Below are 20,770 nucleotides of genomic sequence, written 5' to 3'. Positions count from 1 at the left end.
CATTCTCTTCTCACAGTACGTTTATAGATAGTCTCATAAAAAAGACACTTGGGAAACCTCAGTTCATCTCCTAGACCTATTTTGTCTGTTTTTAATTTATTCAATTCTGTGACAAGAAATCCTATTTCTTCTTTGTGGAAAACTTAAAATACCTATGCCATTCTTTATAAGTTTTTATTTCTTAATGCATCAGATCACACTAGCACCTCCTACTCGTCAATGCTTCTTAATTTCACAATTAGTCATAGTATATGATCTCCCACCTCCCAAACACCAAATTTACATCTGATATTGTTTGTCACTTTCCCATGTCACCCATTTCACAGGGTTTACCAGATGAACGCTGACAAATCTTTGAGCTGAATGTTTTCCATGCAGCATGAGAGCCACTGCCCACAGTGACGGGCTATTACATTTGTTTTTGTGCCAAAGGGTGAGTTATCAAGCAGATGTAAGCATTTCTCATCGTCAGGGTCTTTTGCAAAAGGAAACACTCTGTCTCAGATAGAGCCTACAAACCTATCTACCTTGCACGCCTTTCTTTGAGAGAATCACCCAGGGACATTCTACTAGGAACACGTTTTTTTTTTTTTCAGTTGTATCTCAACCTTTCTCCTTTTAATTATCCCTATTTGTCAATATTAGTATCTTAGCTAGTGCACTTAGAGCTTTAAATGTGTGGTTTCTTCATTATGAGGTTCCTGTTAGATTCTCAAAACAATTCATAAAGAGAATCTTTGTTAGCAAACCTGAAATACCATTCCCATCTTTTAAATACAGAGGGACAGCTGTAGGTAGACAAAAGAAGTAAGTGATGGAGTAATATACCTTGTTCTGAAAATTAGACTCTTCATACTTATCAACAAGGCTATAGATAGGATGCAAACAACTATGTTAGTTAGAATGAATGTTATGCTTAAGATGTTGTGGTTGAGAACAGTAATATAGGTTAATAAAAGGGCTTGAACTGAGTATAGGTGATCAACAAAAACTATTGAGTCAATGAAGCTGTTAATGGACAACAATGCCATTTCAACAGTGCGACATAAATCAGAAAGATCTGCACTAAGACAGGCTGTGGGTTGGCTTTAACGGCATGAGAAGAATGGTGAAGAGCACAGTTTGATAAAACAGAAATGAACCCAATGAATATAAAAGAAAACCATCCTTCTTTATTCATCCAGTATCTAAGTTATACATCAGGGGTTTGAGGGAGAACTGCATTTGTCCTGGTTGGAAGGTTGAGGCTATAGTTTCTTGAAGAAGCTGCTATGAGAAACTTACTCTCATTTTTTCAGAATCCAAAGTTCATTTGGAACCTAAGGGAACCAAGAGTGAGCAATCCTATTGAACTTATTCAACACCTCCAAACCTCACCTCAGTTTTCACTAACACATTTACCATTAATACTAATATACTTTTTATATAATTGCCATTGAGCAAATTTAGAAAGTTATTAGTATATGTAACACAAATCGTAAAAAGTCTTATAATAAAAAACCCAGAGGCAGATAGAGGTGAAAGCTGAAAGATCAGAACAACCATCCACTAGTATACCTCTACAAGATCCTCAGCAGAGAGAGAGAGAGAGAGAGAGAGAGAGAGAGAGAGAGAGAGAGAGAGAGAGAGAGAGAGAGTTCCTGTTTCCTCACGCCTTATATACCCTTCTCCATCTTGCCATCACTTCCTGAAATTAAAGGCATATGTCACCACTGCCTTGTTCTGTTTCTCTCATGTTGCCCAGTGTGGCCTTGAACTCACAGAGATCCAGGCGGATCTCTGCCTCCCAAATGATAAGAATAAAGGAGTGTACCACCACTGCCTGACCTATGTCTCATTAAATGGCTGGCTCTGTCCTCTGATCCCCAGGCAATTTTTATTGAGGTACACAATATATCACCAGAAACACACATACTGTGGCTATGTATTCTTTTATTGTGGTGCTTAATAATATATTATCCAAATTTAATTGTGATATCTGGAGCACTGAAAACTTGTATTTATTTTGTTTAGTTTTGTTTTTATATTTCATGTTTGCCCTTAAAGTTCTTGCATCATATGTAGCACATAAAAGAGTCAATAAATAATTGCAAGATTTATTTTCCCATAATTTTAAAAAAGTATGCACCAGACCAGATGGTTATTTCTATAAAATCATATCTCCATTATTGCCCTAAAAGCTTGGAATGGTATTTGAATCACCTTCTCTACATCAAAACAACCTGACCCTATGCTGAACAATAGTCCTTAAACCTTCAAGCTTCTGGTTTTAGCAATACCTGACTGAACACAATTTGATTTACAAATGTATCCTGAAATTCAAAGAAATAGATAACAAAGCAGAGGAAAGGCAATTTTTTCCCTAAAGCATTACTAAATTTTTAAAGATGCAAACTTGAAGCACTGAAGTCTCTCAGCTGTGCTCACTTGTGTGCACAATGGCTTCAGACCACTTTTATGTTTGTGAAAGATTTCTATAGAAATCAAAAGCTGGCTTTATCTTTCAACTTTCAACATACCTCAAGAAAAATGTGCTGATGCCGCAAAGCTAATAGAAGACATTATTGGGCTTTCTAAAGCCTATGAATTTGACCGATATTAACACAAACTGAAATATGGTTTGAGTAATATGACAAAGAAAAAAGTCAATCCTATACAATTTGTCTTTTCAATAGTAGTTAAAAACTAATCACATGCCTGGTGCTGGCATTAAGTTAACCTACTAATAGATAAGGACATTGGGGTTTGGGTAAAAGAGAGAATGTCTTACACATTTGATATGTCCTGGGGCTTTGAAGTCAAGAAAGCAAAATGGCATATTTTGGAAATAAATTAAAAAAAAAGAATAAAGCCAACTGAACAGAAAAGACATACATATTGTTCTTAGCTTCTTGTTTTAGGAATCCTTTAGCTTATTCATCTCTTTTTTTATATGCATAGCCAACTACAATCAGCCCTGACTGGGTCTCTGTTGAAATAGGAAAGTAGGCAAGATTCTCTGATGCTTTTCTATCATGCAATATTAGAGGACTGTTAGGCTATGCATAGTCAGTCCAAAATGTGGTACCTGAAAATCCCCACATTATGCCCAATTAACCTTTGTATTAAACATCTATTATTCCATATATGCACAGCTATTAATTTTCCAATGAAACAATATACACTTTTTCTTTTTAAAGTAATTCTATATAATTTATCAGAACATTTTATGCTACTTTATTGGTAGATGAAATGGTATATTATTTTATTTCCTATGAAACAACTTTAAGAACAAGTAAAATTGAAATATTTAACTAAATCTTTGTTATTTGTTTGTTTGTTTGAGTCAGGTTCTAGATATCTTCCCAAGCTAGCTTGAAACTCACTATGTATTTCTTCCTGATCTCTGACTTATAATTCTTCTGGGCAAGCCTCTCAAGTGTGTGACTGCATATGTGTACCACCACACTCAGAATAACAGGAACTTAATATTTATCTCCATGGAAGCATATAAAATTCTGTGAAGCATGTGACAATAATAAAAAATGATATTTTCTGTCACAATACCTGTAAAACTCAAAATAATATCTCCTAATATTTCAAATTATGATTGTTTTGCATACAATTCTAAGAAATAATAAATACTTAAGGTCATGACTCTTGAAATAGAAAGTGATAATAATTTTTAAACAGGATAAAAGCTTTAAATTTCATGAGGTCACACTTGCTAATAGTTGATCTTAATGCTTGCACGATTAGGATTCTGTAAGGTACCATCATTCTAGATGCTATGTATGCTATCAGAAGATAAATTAATTATCAACCTTTCACAGCATGAATCCTGCTGGCTACAATAATGATCAGCTTGGCAAGAAATGGCCATTGGTACAAAAGTGGCACAAATATCATGGGGGTAACCAACTACTTTCTGAATGTATTTAAGACTTGCTCCACAAGATGAAATCTACAATTTACATCATTATCAGACCAAGAACATATGACTAGACATGCTATAGCCACAAGGGAGAGCCCACATCTATTATTCTGCTAAATGGACATAGTTTTAACCAATTCCCATTATACTTCTAAATGAAGACCCCTCTCTCCTCTCATCAGAGAAGTTTTTATCTGCAGTAGATGGTTCTTAATGCAGAATCCTACACCTGGGCAAGGTGCATAGAATAAGAGGTTATAGAATGCTCAGTCCTAAATGAGACATCTATATCACACTCTCTCCTCCAATGGCTCTGGATTAATTGCAGGAAAATGTTGCAAAAAGTGTTAGAAAAAAAAGTAGATGACTACAAGCCAACTATCTTCTGAACGAATTAGGGTAGCTGCTATTTAAACTCACAGAAGTTATGATAGCACACACAAGCCCTGTGTAATCCCAAGTCAAACCTGAAAATGCAGAGGGTAGGTGACATTAGATCTTCTCAGATTATCCTTGAGTAAAACAAGGGCAATATAATGTAATATAATATAATATAACATAACATAACATAATAATATGTATAATATATAATATTTAACATAATGTAATATATTATATAATGTAATTGAAATGAACTGAAACATTTTTAGATTAGGTCATTATATATGTTCTTTTGATTCATGATTCTTTCCTGTCAAGGAAAAAGCTGATTAACAAAAAATATTTAAAAAGCTGATTAACAAAAAAATAGTAATAAAATATTCATTTTAATTATCCTCAAGTCACTTTCAGTTATAACATAAAATCCTAACATCTATATTTTGATTAGCTCGTAAATCATTTGATAGTTTTTATGGTGATAAGCTGATTCTCATCAAGATAATTTATTTTTCTAATACATGCTTTTCTATTTTCTCCCGTCTCCGTCATGATGCTAACACATAAAGACACACTATGAATAAGACATGTTTCTTGATCATGAGAAGTTGTAACCCAAGCAGTCATTGTTGTTTCTAACTCTGAATCATATCTGTGCTATGTAAATTAAATATTCTAAAAGTGTGATATTTGCTACTGCCTAGAGGAGAGAAGAAAATTAAATATGCATGAGTTTATATTTTGTTTGTACATTTGGTTGAAGGACTTTTTTCACATGAATAGGACTTTAGGCTTTTGTTCTTGATATTTCACACAAATAGCCAAACTATGAGTCCTGAGGCATAGTGATAATTATTTTCTTAAAGAATCATGCCCACAGAACATTAACATAATAGGAATATTAACACAAGTAAATAGTTGTTTCTAAAAATGCTGTAAATCTTCTAATAATTCTTTAATTTTGAACTCATTAGTTAGTAAAGCAAAAATCATAGTTATGATCCGTAAGTTATATCAGTGATAGTCTCAGCTATGTGGTTCAGGTCAGGACTATTAATTTTTTTAATGTAGTCCTGATTCTTAGATTCACTGGTCTTCATTTAATAGCAATGTGATATGAACAGATACTATTTTTCAGTGAATTTTGAGCATCATATATACTACTGCTGTTTTGTATTGTGCTGATGTAAAAATTATAGAATAATAAGCATTTTTATGACTCAGACACTGTAATAAATAATAAGAAATTTGATTAAAAGCTTAATGTAAAACAGAAAAATATTTTATTTTTTCATCAGAGATTTATCTATAACCCACAACATTTAAATACAAAAGACAATAAAGCAATTCAGATTTTTCTCATATTGCCTGATATATTAACAGTTCTGCTTTATCATACCACATGGTTATTTGGCCATGGGTTATGGAAGGCAAACATACTTAAAATAATAAATTCAATTTATTATAAAATATGCATGCTTATGTAAACTTTTTGAAATTAGAGACAAAGTTGTCAATAATATGCCAGCTTTGTTTGTGAGTGACTTAATTCAATTTTATACACAACTGTTAATTAATAATTTGATTGTTATTAATACATATAGATTACTCTAACAAATATCCTGAAAAATATATTTTATCAACAAAATAAAATTATTTCTAACAGTCATAGGAACCAAGAAACAAGATGTGTATCCAGTGATAACTTTTCACTGTAATTTTGTACAAAGGAAAGTTCAAGGGTATCACTGACATATCTTTTATAAGGACACCAATTTCATTCTACTCTCTAACCTCATCATCTTTCAAAGGTTCCATCTCCTACCACCATCAGCTTACAACTTAACATTGCAATATAAGAACATGTCAAATGGCATTCACCCAGATTACAGTGCATTCTATTTTCACATATTTTATTTATAAATACTTATATAAAACAATTTTAATGGTTTGACCTCTTCATAATAGTCTATGACTTATAATGCGCTATGGCCATAGACTAGAAGGGGTAGGGTTGACACAAGGAATTATTCTAGTAACATTAAACAAATACATTTTACATTTTTATGTGTTTTTTTGTTTTTCGAAACAGGTTTCTCTGTGTAGTTTTTGTGCCTGGTATCCTGGATCTCATTCTGTAGACCAGGCTGGCCTCGAACTCACAGAGATCTACCTGGCTTTACCTCCCGAGTGCTGGGAATAAAGGCATGTGCCACAACCACCTGGCTTACAATTTAAATTTTATTTGTGGTAATATATTAATATATCTTTCTATTGCTTGTATGTAGATTTCAATACTGTGATGACCATGCATTACTTAGAGGATTCTCTATGCAGTCAATTAGCTTCTTATGCTTGTAATTTTCTTTATTTTAAACTTTTATAAGGTATGTTCCATTGGAATGAGTGACTCATAATTTTCCTCAAGACATTATTATCTATTTTTTTTAGCAATTACTGGTTTATTCTACCCGTTATAAGAAACCCCAGTGTCATATTCGATTTTTTCAACAAGACTGTTTTGGTCAGCTCATTTTCCTCTTAGAGTATAGGTTGTCTTAGTCAAGGAGTCCAACAATGAACGTACCAAGGCAATACAGTAATATGTATGTCTATGATAATGTAGTGGAGCTGTTAACTTTCCATACTATAAGGAATAAGCAAAGGGTCATAGGACATTCACCTGGAATATCAGCCATACTCACACCAGACTTCCCTGAGCTGCAAGCCATAGTTGGAGATGCTAGAGTATATGTGGGAAAGAAGGTGAGATTTCATGAGCAAGATTCTATGCGGTCCACACATTTGATGTGGTAGCACTTTATGCTAATGTAAATATTTTGGAGTGACCCAAATTAGAGCAATAAACTAACTGGATTACCAATTACATTTGTTGGAATTCTTACATTGTTCTGTTTTCATGCTCTATTTGGGCAGAACAGATATTTGTATACATCCTCCCAGGAAAAGATTACTTACTATTTAGAAAATATAAACTAAATAAAGGCAAACAAACAGTATGTCATTATTAATTATTTTGAGATTTTTTCAGGCTATAATTCCTCTCAACTTCATATTCAATAGTTTATACATACAATTTAAAAGTAGTGGAAAATATTATTTTTTAAAATTTATACTTTTAGATTCTAATTCACTATGGTATAATGAATGAGATGCTCATCGTACAATTTCATTTTCGATTTTAAAGTTTGCTTCTGTTATATCTCAACACTCTTCAAATCTGATCTATTTTAGGTACTACTGCACTTCAAGAAAAATTAGAATGAGTACATATGCATGACTATAAGTGGCAATAGGAAAATGCTTGGAATAGAAAGAATCTAAGTTACAATTTTTATCCAAACATCAGTAATAATTTTCAAGAAAGCATAGTCCAATGAGTTGTTACACTCACTAATGTGTAGCAATGTTGCAAGGACACCTTTAATGTTAAAAACCAACAGAGCAAATTGAACTCCAAAGATATATTTATACAGTTGCTGTAACCTGCTATTTCAATCATTAGTTGGTTTGAAAGAACAATTAATAATTTAAGAGATTTGAGATTTGAACAATTAGATAAATAATGGTACAACTTAGAAAGTTGTTGGGAAATTGGGAGTGAAGAATGTAGTGTTTCAGAAAGCAGAACAAAAAGCATATATTTTGCACTTCCTAGACTTTGTTAAGACCATGTGATGGTCAATGAAAGGTTAAAAAAATAAAAATAACCACTAAGATGATAAAAGAATTTTCTCAACTAATATAATATAATTTTCTCAATATAATAGCTCTAAACAAACTTGTTCTTGATGGCATCCATGAAAGAAAACAGGGTCAATATTCAACCCCAAACAGTAACAATAATGACTATGAACCTGGCATGTTATTTTTTATTTGGTTACAACATGACTCACTTTTATTTGAGATATGATCCTACTACACATTCATGTCTTAGAGGATGGAGCCTATTTGCAATTTTAGTCACCAGAATCCTGGTATCAGTATGTAATTGATATATTTTTTTGACAAGAAACTAGTAAACATGTGCACAGGATGTTGAATTTCATGTGATTTTTAAAATGTAAACTTAAATAATAAGGAAGCATCTGAAGCTCAACGTTACTTTGATCAAAGTCCCATATAATACACAAAATATCTTCTTTCTTATCACATGATAGGCTGTCAGAAGCAAATTCATTCTTTTTTCTTTCTACCCTATACTTTGCTCCTTTCAAATACCTACAAAACATATTCAAAGGCAGCTGTCAGATACCTACGTCTGAATACAGAAATGAAATTGAATACAAGAAAGAGAATATATTACCTTAGAATTTTAAGCTATAAAACTTTTTTTTTCAAAATTATGGTAATTGAAACACTTGTACAGGTTGAACAATACAGTCTAAGAAATAGAGTAGCTTTTATCTCTTTACACTTATTATCAAGATGATTGAAATGAATGTGCAAAACTGCTTGTCTGTACAGTTCGGAGCCATTTCTGAAACTTAACAATTAAAAAGAAAGGTTATTTCTTTCACAATGATATGTAAATTAGTACTTAGCATTTATGCCAACAGGGCTGTTTTTAAAATAACATATGAGTAACTCATGGTATAAATCAATACATAAAATTCAATTTAGATTAAAGGCTAAAGATTATACTGAATATGTTAATCACAATCCTAATATGTTTATTATAAGTAAGTTCAAAATGAAAGCCACATTCTTTTCTATAATTGAAGAATGTCACTAGGTATTCAAATAGTCAATAAACTTCTAATTAGTAGTACATTCAAATAAAAGCTATAAATGCATGGTTAACATTTTGCTTCTAGAAATGACCACTTTATGTCAATACTTATGAAAAACTATGCAATATTGACCGCTAAACAAAATGCACAGAAGCAATTACTATGTCTGTTTTTGCCGATGCTGTTGGGTTTTCACAATGATATACTGATATTTATATCTTAATTTTTAATTTTCAATATTGTACTTTTTTTTAGCCAAACAGAAATATTACCTCTGCCATCATTTCCTGAGTGTTATCAGCATTTTAATGTCTGCCTGATGAAATGAGTCATTGTTTGGCTAGACAATGTGCTGGACACTCTAATAATATGATTTACTCAGGACACTTTGAGCCTCATGGAATCATCTCTACTTCTACAGGGGCTAGAAAACAATGGTAGTCATCAGAATAAAAAATCAATCCTGAGGAGATGGCTTAGTGGGTAAAGTGATTGATGAGTAAGTGTAAAGGATCTGGGCTTGAATTCCAGCATGCACATAAAAAGCTGAAGTTTATAGTACACACATGTAGTCACATTGCTGGATCAGCTGAGATAAGTTGATTCAAAAGCCAGCCAGACTACTTTCATTGAGATATTTCCCACTGAGAGATGCTGTCTCATGAAACCAAGGGAGAAAGTTACCAAAGAAGGCAACCAAAGTTGATCCTAGCTTCCACTCCCACAACCAACATTTCACATTTGGAACTCTTTCTCTTTCTCGTCCTCCTGTCCTCCATCCCTCTCACACACACACATTCATTCAACCATGATTTTAGGATACAACTCCAGCAGACTGGACACCAAAACCCAGAGGAGCTACCCTCTTTACCAGCATTCCATCAGTACTGTGCATTGTCGAAAAGGTTGAAACTTTGGCTGCACTAAAAGTGAATAATGAAAAATTTCATGGCATGTGTAGCTTGGACTGCACCCCATCTGATATTTCTCTTGCTGGTTTTGTTGTGCATCCTTTCCTAACATGAACTGTCACTGTGAACATAGCAGGCTTAGATTCCTATACCTAATCCTTCTTGTCTATTATTGAAACTGAAGGTAGATTTGAGCTGGATATTGAATTTTGAGTCTAAAGTTATGATATTGGAAAATCTAAGCTGGAAATTTTTATCAGGAATGAGAGTGGTATTGAAGAAGTTTCTTTAACTTTAAAAATATTAATATTCCCTTTGTGTAAACTTTGTAACCTTAAATTTTGTGAATTAAATCCATTGATAATTTTATTCTTATGATATAATGATAAATTACAAAAATCATTATTATATTTATTTTATATATGAAGCCACAGAAATAACTAAATAATTACCTTTAAGCTCCAAAGAACAGTATCAAAGAAAAAATTAATACTCATCTCTCTGTATTATACTGTCATTCTAGCTTTAAACCCTTTACCCATAATTATCTTGACTGATTTTGTGTGCAATTACAATTATTGAGAAATGATCAAGTAAAATAGAATATAATTACTGAATTTTTAACTCATGAACTAAATTTTAAAATATTTAATGATACTATTGTTTATTCTTGTTCTAATAAACAAATTAAAATCAGGCTCAATTCTGTTTCTGAAAAATTATTTTTCAAAAGAAAAATTTCCGGTGTTTGCTTTATCACAGAAAAAAATTAAAGAAAAAAGTTTTTAGATTATTCTTGGAGAACAAAACAAAAATATAATTTTTGAAAAAAATCTCAGTTTAAAACATGTATTTCAGTCATCAGAAAATGAGAGCACGTTTTTGGACAAGTGCTCATTAAGCAGATTATATAAACACTATCAAAGTGTAACTCCCCAAACCCCTTGCTGAAGGCAGTCTGCCAAATCAGCTTTGTTTTTCTAGAAAATACTTGTATTTATCATATTTGAAATCTCTAACAGAATGCACATGAGCATTGCCATGGAATGAAATCTTATTCATCCACTGCAAATGTGCAAATCCCTTCTGACTTGAATTGAATGGGTCTTAGGGACCACACTCAGAGAGAACTTTTCAATATCCGCTGAAGGCAGGTGTTAAATTAGCATCAGGGTCTATTGCCCCAAATCATAAACAACAACTGGCTACAAAACAATAGAAATACAAGTGAAATATCTAAGAAAATAATATCTTATTCTATTTAGACTAATTAGAGCCTTTACATGATTATCTAAAATAAATCTTTTGAAATCTGGCAATGCATGCTAAAGAATTGGGCATAGAAAAATGTTGTCAGATTTTAATTTTTTTCTGTTATTTTTGGCCTAGAGGCAAGAATTGAGTCATACACTCAAAAGCAAAAATCTAAAACACACATGATGTGAAAAGCAAACTAGGTAAGTGGTTTGGGACTTACAGAAGTTGTGCACAAGGGGAGCTATTGCATGCATGTGTTTTCTATGCTTACATGGAAATAGGCATTGTTATTTTGTGTAATAATCACACAACAGATGGGAAGAATTAATAACAAATATTCTTATTCATGCATTTCAAATAAGCATATAACTACAGAACAGAGCAGTCTGTTGTTTATATTTGGTGAGTAAAACTTTTTTCTTGAGTCTGTAAATAATTATATACATATTTCATGTATTAAATATCAAATGCAATGTTACTAAATGCACACAGATCTTCATATTTTTTTTCATATTCCCAAATGATTACATTAATTAAAATAAGATCAAAAGCACTGGGATTATTCAACATAAGAAGAGATTCATTGGATCATTTTCTCATTTTTAATATTGCAATCAAATTTTAGAATCATGTTAGAAATGTCAACATTTTATTAATTTGCTAAGCATTATCGTTGTTTCTACAAACCAAAAATAACAAGTAGAATTTTGATAATGCAAGTATTTGTTGAATTTTAATTAATAGTTATTTTCTTTGTTATTTCTCTTGGTAATTAATCTTTTAATGCTATTAATGTAATAAAAACATATAGTTATAATGGGCTTAACTTTTTCTTCTGTACACAATACTCTACTGAAAAGAGTTAATTCTCCAAGAGGTGGTGGTGCACACCTCTAATCCCAAGACTCAATGACGCAGAGGCAGGTGAACCTCTGTGAGTTCAAGGGCAGCCTGGTCTACATAGTGAGTCCAGGACAACCAGAGTTACACAGAGAAACCCTCGAAAGAAAATAAAAAAGAATTACTTCAATATTTCTGCATACACAGATCCAGAAATTGTGGATTTTTTAATGTTTACCTATGCAAACTATTTTATAATTGCTTTGGCGTTTTAGAATAAATAATAGTTGTCATTTTGATAATAGTTTGGGATTTCTTTCAAGAGTAAGGTTATTATACATCAGTTTGACATACTCAGATAAAGGTGTAATTAAAAAGATAAAAGATGGCCAGTCAGTGGTGGCACATGCTTTTAATCCCAGCACTTTGGAGGCAGAGCCAGGTGGATCTCTGTGAGTTCGAGGCCAGCCTGGGCTACCAAGTGAATTCGAGGAAAAGGGGCAAAGCTACACAGAGAAACTTTGTCTTGAAAAACCAAAAAAAAAAAAAAAAATAAAAATAAAAAAAAAAAAAAAGAAAAGAAAAAGTTAAACAAGCAAATGAACTTAATGGGTTAAAAGCCCCTGAACAGGAGTACTGGGTGAAGAAAGAAAAATGTTCTAACTCACAACAATATCTCTCATATTTATTGTTTCTTTTTTTTATATATATATATACTATGCACTTATTTCTATTTTTATATTTTGAGATTATAATATAATTACATTTCTTGCTTTTGGTTTTAATATTTTTTGGAGGATGAATTATAATATGATTACATCATTTCCTCCTCCCTCCAACCCTTCCCACAATCCCCTCTTAGCTCTCTCTCAGTTTCCTGGACTGTTTTCCTTAATTGTTGTTACAAGCATGTATGCAAATGTATGTACATATATTCTTAAATATAAAAATACAACTTGCTCAGTTTCTATAATGTTACTCCTATTCATATATTTAGAGCTGATGATTTAAAGTACCACTTCTTTACTCTTAGAATGAGCTCTTCCACAGGAATAAATCAATGCTTGTTTCATGTCGATGAAGGCCATGAAAGTTTAGTCCCTGAATTTCCTAATAGCTGCTAAAACTAATTTTGAATTTGGAAACCATAGGAAGATCAATTCAAATAACACACCCTAAGCATTGTTTTCTAAGCACTTCTTTCTATCAGTTTCTAATAACTGACTTCCTTTTAGATTTATTTTGTCAATATTATATATTAACTATATTTCATTGATTTTCCATCCATTCTTCATACCTACAATTGAAAATATTTGATTTTCTTTGAAAAATTGAATTTACATTTATTCAAAAATAATTAGTTTCAAACCAAATATTGATTTAGGACAAATAGTCTGTTGAGGCTGGATATACACAGCATCATCCACCCAAAAGTCCAAGTCATGGGAATGAATATTTATTATTCCTTAATTTTTATGAATGCTGGTAACCAATACAATTTCAAAAAACTTTAATAAAAACCATAGTGTATATTTACTTTGTCTAGTTTAAAGAGTCATTAATGCTCATCACATAAAGTATAATTAAAATAAGAGGTACAAAGTTCTACAGAAACAGCTGTTGTTATAATTCATTATATTATAAACTAAAAAAAATCATTACAGAATATTCATATGACAAATTTAGTAATAGTTATGGTGTATAAAACCAAGCACTAGGGATAAAGGGAATTTTCCAAATTTGAAGTACACAATACCGAAGCCTACCAAATCCTAAGGTGAATAAATAACTGTATAAATTATTTATATTAAGACTAAGAAAAAAAGTATTTTCATTAATGCTACCTATGGTGGTTTGAATGAGAAAATGGCCCCCAGAGGCTCATCTCTTTGAATGCTAGTCACCAGAGGGTCTCACACTCTGTGCTTGCTGACCTTGGATCAGGATGTAAAGTTCTCAGCTACTGCTCCAGTTTCATGCTCATCTGCTTCCCTCATGGTCATTATAGACTAAACCTCTAGTACTATAAGCAAGCTCCACCTAATTGCTCTCTTTTTAAATAGTTGCTTTAGTCATGGTGTCTCTTCATAGCAATAGAAAATAGAACAGTGACAAGGACACCATCCTTTAGAATAGCAATATGAGCCCTGTACAGAATGGGGATACTGCAATTTATAATATAATCTAACTAGAAAATTATTTGATTGTTACGAAGCTCTAAATATGAATAAATTTTGAGGCCATCCTGCATCAAAAAGTTTTAATTATTATTTTTTAAATGTTATTGATCAGTTTTTATTGTGTCTATAGCTTTTTCTGAACCTACAAATAAAATAACAGAAATGATTTTTAAGAACAATGAATGAAAAAAAAAATCAATGATCTGGAGGTAGTTCTATGGGAAATGGTTTCCTAGCATGGAGAGACCCTTGGCTTCCTTCATGCCTCAGCAAAAACTAGGCATTTTGGCTGGTGCTAAAACTTAGGAAGAGGATTAAGTGTTCAAGGCAATCTCTGCAGCTCATAGAATGGCAAGATCCTGTTCAAAACTCAGCCTTGTTCTTGTCTATATTAGACATGCATGCAGAGCTTCAGATGGATTTGTTCTGAGAGCCACGAGTGTGGCACTGACAGTACTGGTCCAGTCACAATGAATATATCTAGAACTGGGCAAGAATTAAAGGGTCTGACCAGAGGCCAATCACTGTAAAAATAGACTATAAGACAACAATTCTTAGCTATTTTTCTTCTACTTTTTTTTTTAAAAAAAAAAGAAATAATAATACACTACATAGCACTTGGAACAAGCCAAGGCTTGGCATAGCTGTTATTACTGAAACAGTAGAATGCATCAACAGCAGACTGCGGGAAAACCAGGGTTGTACATCATGCAGTATTATAATAGTGAAAGTATGGACTCAAAGAATAAACAACCTGATAAAACTACCTGGAGAGGTAAAGACAAATGAAAATAGATTAGAAAGGTTTACATGACTACCTAATTCTTTGCAGTGCACATGACAACACAGGATCACTAAAAAGCATCCAAGAAGTTCAGGAAACAATGACCTCAACCATAGTGCAACCCAGGGTGCGAGGCAAAGACAAGGCAGATGGTAGGAGGGGAACACTCTCAGACTCACGACACACCGGTTTTAAAGAAGCACAAGTACGTTAGGCAAAACAAACAAAAAACCATTTACATTCTAGTAGAAAACTTAACAAGGTACACACAAACCACCTTAAAAAGCAAATCAAATGTTTGTACCAAAAAATATAGTCAGGGAAAACAAACATTATATAAGACACCAGCAACAGGATTGGTCAAATGAGAAAGAATTCGGGAAAAAATTCAGTATTTTAAAAACACACAGGAGAAGAGAAAAAGAAGAAAGACCAAAGAAGAATAAAGCAGCTTATGTGAAGTTCAAGATAGTACTGAAACAGCAAATACTCAGGTTATGGGGTTCAACAGGGAACTTGAGCAATTCGAAAGATAGGAAGTATATTCAAAGAAATAACAGAAACTTTCCAAGCACCCAGGTACATAAGGTCTAAAGGTAGCAAAGTTAATTTAACTGAGTCAGGAGAAAATGAACCAATAATACATAGGGTCACACAAAGTTGAATGATAGCTGGCCTCTCAATGGGAGTTTCATAGACCAGCAGAGATCTTTCACTACACCAAAGGACAAAGACAAACAAGCAAAACCACAATGATTTAGTGTATTTTACCTGACAAATTATCATTTACAAAGGAAGATACTGATAATTACCCAGAAAAATTACATACTATACACAAAATCTGTATAAGATAAAGACACACACAGCAAGACAAACTGCAAAAATTTCAGCAAAATACTAGGAAGCTAATCCAATATATATTAATGATTATTCACCATGATCAAGTATTATATATCACAGAGATACAAGGATAGCTTCATAAACACAAATGAGAGACAAATCATGTCACTGAACTGAAAGACAGAACAGAATTAGTCCTTCAATTAATGTAGAAGGTGAACTTAATGAAATCCAAAATTCCTACCTGATAAAAACAGAACAAATTAGGCAAATAAGGAAATTACCTCAGCATAATAAAGGACATCTCTTATGAGCCAACAAATAGCCTTTATTGATCAGGGGAAAGCTAAAGGATTAGACTAGCACATTCACCACTTTCATCATACTTTTAGACTCCCCTCCTGGAAAAATTTAGAAAAGAAAAATGGAAAGGGCATTAAAATTTAAAGAGAAAAACAAAATGAAATCAAATTATCCCTGTTTGCCAATGATAGAAATTTTTACCTAGAAAATCCATAAAATTCTAAGTACCCATACGTCTTAGTTAGGATTTCTATTTCTGTGAAGAGACATCATGATCATGGCAACTACTATAAAAGAAAACATTTAATTGGCTGTCTTACATTTAAGATGTTTAGTCCATTATCATCGTGGTGGATGGTATGCAGGTAGACATGGTACTGGAGAAGGAGCCAAGATTTCTACATCTTGATCAACAGACAACAGGAAGTGAACTATCTACCATACTGAGTGTAACTTGAGCAAATAAGACCTCAAAGCTCACCCCCACAGTGACACATTTTTTTTTCCAACAAGGCAATACCAATTCCAGTAAAGCCACATCTCCTAATAGTGCCACTCCCTCAGGGGGCCATTTTCTTTTAAACCACCACACTGTACTGTTATAGCAAATGATTCAAAGTCAACATAAGAACACAGTGACGTAGCAGGGGTTGGTGGTACAACTTTAATCCAGCACTTGGGAGGCAGAGGCAGGCAGATCTCTGTGAGTTAGAGGCCAGCTTGGTCTACAGAGTGAGTTCCAGCACAGTCTCCAAAGCTACAGAGAAATCCTGTGTTGAAAAAGAAAAAGAAAAAATAAAGAGCACAGTGACATAATTATAAGCCAATATGAATGCTCTAAAATAGAGATCAAAAAAGCAATTGCATTACCAATAATTACACCAACTTCAAATTTAGTCAAAATAGGTAAAACATCCTTACAATGGAAACATATATAATTTAAAATAAGAAGTTGAAGAAGAAGCACAAAATGGAAGGATATTCTGTGTTTATGGTATTCAAAGGGATTAGTATTGTTATAATATCCTATGAAATCTTTGTCAAAATATCATCGACATTCTTCCAGAACTAGAAAAGGAAAAAAACCAAAGTAAATCCTCAAGTTTATATAATGTGTCCAAATTATTAAATAGTAAAACCAAATAAAAAAAGTCTTAATGAAATAAAATCAAAGCATGAGACATTAAGGTGACAGACTTCAAAACACCCTGCAAAGCTCTAGCACTGAAAAAGCCATGGTATCAGTAGAAAAAAAAATGCAAAGATCACAATAAGGAACAAAAGACTCAGAAAATAGTACTATATAACCATAACCAAATGAGTTTCTATAGTGTACTGTCACTTAAATTAAGTGCCAAAGAGAGTATTTTGCATTCCATACATTAGCTACAGAAATATAAAATGGCAAATGGAAAATGACATTATGATAATGTGATATCAGCATCCAATGTCTGATCACACAGGGAAATTTGTGTTTGCTTTTGAATAGCTAAAGGTGCTATATGGTTTTCCATAGACTTGGCCAGAATATACAGTGTTTGATATTGGCATGACACATTTGTCAAGATATCGTGACAATATAAGTGCTATATAAATTCACAGAATTGCCTACCAAGTCAGTAACATTTTTTTTCACAGTATATGCTCACTATTTGACTGAGTGTCTCCTTCATATCATTTGAATGAGTCCAGTTTCCTTTTCCAAGGAGGTGTTTAGTGATGTGTGGACCAACGTGACTTTTAGATTACTTGGAATTAGTAAAGAGCTTATACAAAATATCAATGAGTATTTTTAAATGCAATTGTAGATTCCATCTCAAAGAAGCATATAATTCAGTGCTATAAAGAAAGGGCTAGCCGGGCGGTGGTGGCGCACGCCTTTAATCTCAGGACTTGGGAGGCAGAGGCAGGCTGATCTCTGTGAGTTCGAGGCCAGCCTGGTCTCCAAAGTGAGTTCCAAGAAAGGCACAAAGCTACACAGAGAAACCCTGTCTCGAAAAAACAAAAAACAAACAGACAAACAAACAAACAAACAAACAAAAAGAACAAAGAAAGGGCTAAAGGAAATGATGGAACAAGAAGGGTTAATAGGACAGTGGGGGGGTGCAAAGGAGAGAAGGGAATACAGATGGGGAGCGATAACACCAAAGACCATTTGAAAAAGCATATGGAAACATATTACTGTAAAATCTTACAATATTCACATTCACGAAAATATTCAAAATGGAGTAAATCCATATTAGGTACTAAAATCACTCTAGACACCACAGGGCAGAAAATAAAAAGTTCTGTGTCATGAGTGGGTATTCTCTTTTTGAGTTATTGGCAATTAAGTTTTCATAGGCTCTTAAACATTAAAGGTTACTAACAGTATTGTTGATTACCCTCCAGGACTTGATGGCAAGAATCTTGATAAGATACCACATATTTGAGTTACAGAACATGGTGATGTCATGCTGATAATGACCTGGAATCTTCATCTCTAATTCTAGCTTCCATAGTGCTAGAAGGTTATATCCAAGCTACCAGACAAGAAAAGTAATTATCTGTCTTTCCCACCTTTGAACTCTTAGAGCTACCATAAATTAATGAATCTCTCAATTCTCACCAGAGAAGTTTCTCTTTGCAGTATTGTAATTAACACAGACATCCACCATAGGCCAATGTGTAAATAATCAGAAGCTGTGGGTTGCTCATCCTCAAAAAGAACATCTATATCATAGCCCACCCTTCTCTAAATCTCAGTGGTTATTGTAGAATAAATGATAGTAAGAGTACCAGGGGCAAAGGATGACTACAAGAGAAAAGTGTTTTAGATACAGTAGAACATGTGTACACATCACCTAATAGGGGTTGTGAAAGCATGCACATGACCTGTGCATGGTCAAGCCAGACTAAATTCCTAGGAAGCAGTGGAGATGTGAGCACGAAGTTCCATCCAGGTCGCATCAGAGTTTCTGGTAATTTTAGCTGGTGGGATCAGACTCTCACTCTTCCTTAGGAGGTAAAGAGGATTGGGGGAGGAGTTGGGGAAAGAAAACAATGATCAAACCATTCCGTATTATAATTTTCTTAAACCAAGCAAAAAGAGTAGCCGCAGATATATTTACCACAATCCACTGGTAGACCACAATCGTTTTAAAATGAAAAAGAGGTGGAGACACAAATTTTGCAGGTGGGGAAGGGAGAGTCAGTCTGAGAGAACTTATGGAACAGAGGCAAATAGGATCAAAACACATTGGACAAATTTATCAAAGAAATAATAAAACAATGCAGAAAAAGTTGATTTCATCATTAATAAACATGAATATGCTTGTCAGGAAATCATGGGGTAGTCCATCATAAACTGGTCTGTCAACTCCATAAAGAAATATTTTATTTAAAAATATATTTAAGTGACAATATAAAATATATTAATAGAATTGGAATGGCTACATCAAAGTAATTAAAGTTGTCTTCCTTCATAGAGTTACCATATTTTGTAGGTAGAATATTTAAAATCTACTGTCTTAGAAATACCCTTGTGTCTAATACAATGTTACTTGGTCTGTTACCATATTGTAACAGATCTCCTGAATATGTTCACGTCTAACTAAAATTTTGTACCTGTTCACATCTCAACTTCTTCTCTCACCCTGTTTTTCCAGTTAGTGCCTGGTAACCAACATCCTGCCTTTAGGTTATATCAGTTCAACTTCTTTAGTCTTCACATTTAAGTAAAATCATATGGTATTTGCTGTTTTGTTTATGTTTTAATTGGTTTTATATAATGCCTTCACTTTCCTTTCTCCTGTGGTAAATGACAGTTTTTTCTTTACAGCTTGATAATATGGCACAGAGTATAAAGAAAATATGGTACATAAAAGATTTACTTTTAACAGGAAGTTTTGTTGGATTTAACAAACACACATTTGGTTGGAAGATTCTTCACAGGCTTTACCAAATTTGTTCATTTTCAAGTTTGTTTAGTGTGACTGTTAAAAAGTGCCACTTTCTCTTATGGCATGTGGCTGTCCATCATGATAGCTACCGATGTTTTCTTTAAAATATTCTTAATTCACAGATTTTGTTTTCAAATTACAGACTGAATTTTCCTGTCCAAATTATTTCCTGAGCTTAAATTGAAAATTGTCCATAAGATCTATAAATCTCATTTGAAATGCTAAATATAAAGTAGTGATGATAAATTCGACATGAAGATGGTTGCAGAACAAAAGCTGCTGTCATCATATTGCATTATATATAACAATCTTTAGCAGAGTTCCATAAGTGGAATTTCCATTGAAGATTCACTACCAAAGTTGAATATTTTGTTCTGAAGACAATGAATTCATGGTATAGAAAAACATCTCAAACTACACTAAAATATTTACAAGGACATTATCATAGCACATATAGAATTTAACTGAAATAGAAAATTAGAAGTAGTGTATTAAAATACATATAGAAAATAAATGTGACATCATTTTGTGTAAGAGCACATTGGGTAAATTAAAATGAGTTAGTAAAAAAATAATGAGGTATGAAAGAAATTCAAGGGATGACTGGCTTAGGACTCAATTTTATTCTTGAAGGAAGAGGCAAACAATATTTAGTGACTGGTATGTCTA

General features: G+C 32.9%; 1 protein-coding gene and 1 long non-coding RNA gene across 2 annotated transcripts in view; both read right to left on the bottom strand.

The window, feature by feature from the left end:
- Znf804a (zinc finger protein 804A) overlaps positions 1-20,770 on the bottom strand; it is a 194,185-nt gene that overhangs the window by 85,416 nt on the left and 87,999 nt on the right. The gene's annotated exons all lie outside the window — the stretch shown is intronic.
- LOC121828718 (uncharacterized) lies at positions 1,153-19,511 on the bottom strand. The gene is made up of 3 exons (XR_006071233.2): positions 18,530-19,511; positions 6,975-7,034; positions 1,153-1,319 (listed from the first exon to the last, which is right to left on the bottom strand). It is a non-coding gene; the product is annotated as an uncharacterized LOC121828718 (long non-coding RNA).

Source organism: Peromyscus maniculatus, chromosome 4, assembly GCF_049852395.1.
Source record: "Peromyscus maniculatus bairdii isolate BWxNUB_F1_BW_parent chromosome 4, HU_Pman_BW_mat_3.1, whole genome shotgun sequence".
Taxonomy (NCBI): Eukaryota; Metazoa; Chordata; class Mammalia; order Rodentia; family Cricetidae; genus Peromyscus; species Peromyscus maniculatus.
Note: the sequence above shows the minus strand (reverse complement) of the source record. Positions and strands in the feature narration are given on the sequence as shown.